Source organism: Musa acuminata, chromosome BXJ3-5 (assembly GCF_036884655.1).
Source record: "Musa acuminata AAA Group cultivar baxijiao chromosome BXJ3-5, Cavendish_Baxijiao_AAA, whole genome shotgun sequence".
Classification (NCBI taxonomy): Eukaryota; Viridiplantae; Streptophyta; class Magnoliopsida; order Zingiberales; family Musaceae; genus Musa; species Musa acuminata.
Window position 1 is genome coordinate 42,200,001 of NC_088353.1, and position 2,806 is coordinate 42,202,806.

Here is a 2,806-nt window from a genome sequence, read left to right on the forward strand (position 1 = left end):
CTCCATTAACATAAATTAATTACTATAAATAATATATTATTTTATTATTAACTATTATGTTTTTATAGTATAATTAAGGAAATGATTAAATTTAGTTTCCATAATCTTGTGGATAAGTTAGGAATTCTACTAATCAATTAAATTATTAATTAATTTATTATTATCCTGTTGTCCTCTTTTTGAAAAATAGATAAAGGTTGTTAATTTAATTATAGAATGCATTTTTTTTTAGATATATATGATAAATAAATATTATCAATTGACTTAGTTATTCATGAAGATACACATATTAGATTTATATCTAATATTAAAAAAAAATAATTTGGTAATCTGACTAGAAATATTATATGATGTTGAGATTTATAACTTTGTTACTATACTACTATCTATGAGTTGTGGCCTATGAACTCCATGAAGGATGACTAACATCTCTCACCTACAATTTGTGCATGGAATCTTTTCACCATCTTTACATCTTTTTTTTTCCCCTACATATAGAATAAACCAATGCTATGACCATCGTCTACTCCACCAAGAAGTAGAAACCCCTACTATAAGAGACGAAGGATAGATGATAGGGGGGCGGGATGTGCTCAAGGTGATCGAGGCAATGACGTCGCTTTATGTCGCACTCGGCCTCGGCCACGGCTCGGTTCGGTGGTGGCATGTCTTCGCTCGTGAGTAGGTCGTAGCAATCAACCGCCTCATCGTCTACTTCACCATCCTCTTCTTCATGTTCGAGTTCACCGACACTAATTTTTTAGTCCCATATATATCTACATGTGGCTCCATCTTAATTATTGTTTTGGAAACTATCCAAAAGTCCACTTTTGAGCTTCCATGATATCGGGAGATGAGGCCTTCCACCATACTAACTACAAGGAAAGAGAAAATAGGTATGGTATATTTGGTGCAGATTAGTGAAAAATCGGGACATTTTGCTGGTCAAAATCCTTTAATGATATATAATCTATTTTGTTCAGTATCATTTGTCCATCCTAAAACATTGTGACTGATATAATTTAGCTCTTATCTTAGAATGAGTTTTGGGTCCTTTTCTTATTCTTTATTTCTTGTAAACTGCTTTTTATTTCAACAAATACTATTGTCTATGTCAAGGAGTCGAGCAGTAGAGGCATGTGCCTCCACCACCTATTCAATGTGCTTTTGTATGATTCTAGTGTTCTGTCGTAATTTCTTCAGGATTTGAAAGTGTGTTACATTTGCAGGATCCCAAGACAGAGAACAATCCCTATCTTGGTCTTATTTCTACCTCATTTCAGGAGAGGGCTACCTTCATTTCCCATGGGAATACTGCCAGGCTTGCTAAAGATCATGGGGAGCTCAATCTGGCCCAGATATGTGGAACAATTGCATCTGACGAAAAGCTCCATGAGACTGCTTACACCAAGGTAGTGGAGAAATTGTTTGAGGTAGACCCACATTACACTGTTCTGGCATTTGCTGACATGATGAGAAAGAAGATCACATTGCCCGCTCATTTGATATATGATGGCCGTGATGATAACCTTTTTGAGCACTTCTCAGCAGTTGCTCAACGGCTGGGTGTTTACACAGCCAAGGACTATACAGACATATTGGAGTTCCTTGTTACAAGGTGGAAGATCGGTGAGCTAGCAGGTCTCTCAGGGGAAGGAAACAAAGCCCAGGATTTTGTCTGCGCATTAGCTCCAAAGATTAGACAAGCTCGATGAAAGAGCTCATGGGAGTGCCAAGAAAGCACCTGCTATATCTTTCAGTTGGATCTATGACAGGGAAGTGCAGCTCTGAGCATCAAACAATATATTATGGTTGAGTTGTTTATGCAAGCAATCATCCTCTCTTTGCCATCAGTTTGCTATTCATAAATGAAGTTCCATGCTTTGTTTTTCTTCTGTTCAAGTGTTGTATGAGTCATGATGGGGGCTGTAGATACTCTTCAAGCTATCATAAATATCATTTTATAAGCAGGTGCTTGATTAATGTCTGTTGTTTATCAGAGTATCATAAATATCATCTTATAAGCAAGTATTGTGTTTTTCTTTTTCATGGACAAGTTCTGTTGTTTATCAGAGTTGTTGACCTCAGGAAATTCTGCTAGAATTTGTGCCATAGTCAGAAGCATCTCACTTTTCAATTGTTTGCTTTTGTTACATCAGTACCACAATGTGTTATGTAATTCTGTACAAGCATCTTAAATTATTGCAAGCACATCAATTTCCAAAACATTGCTTTGGTTTGATTGTCACTAGTTTGGTGCATTGATGAATTGTCTAATTAAAGCCACTGGTTGAGTCCTTTAAACATCTGGCTGTTATTGTCTTTTAACAGCCAGTTACTACAAGATTCCTTCTTGACTATTTTATCAAGTTATGTGAGGTTTTGGATGGAGGGCAGACCTTCATTCCCACCAACTTGTTTTGGAAGAACTTACTGCAAGAAGTCAAAGGATATATTCTTACCCTGTATATGATGGTGACATGGATTGTGCAGATTCTTATTAATGTCCTTGGAAGTTATTATTGTTGGGAATCAACATTACCTGTCATTAGTATGAGTTTTCAACTACATTCTATTACCTGAATCTTACAGAAGAATTATAAGTAGCTATATTTTTCTACTTGGATTGGAGGATCATAAAAAACTTGTTTGTCCATATTCTTGGAGTTCATTGCATGAAATGTTTCTGAAGTTTATAGGAGGAGATCTGAACTTACCTGATACATTGGTTATGAGAGGTTTACCATCATAGCCCAACTTCAGCAACCATTTAGTTTTCTGCAATCATCAGACTCTTTAGTTGTTG

General features: G+C 36.0%; 1 pseudogene; it reads left to right on the plus strand.

Annotated features, from left to right (window-relative positions):
* Window positions 1–610: 610 nt before the first annotated feature.
* LOC135638442 (stearoyl-[acyl-carrier-protein] 9-desaturase 5, chloroplastic-like) lies at window positions 611–1,791 on the plus strand (annotated as a pseudogene).
* The last annotated feature ends 1,015 nt before the right edge of the window (window positions 1,792–2,806 follow it).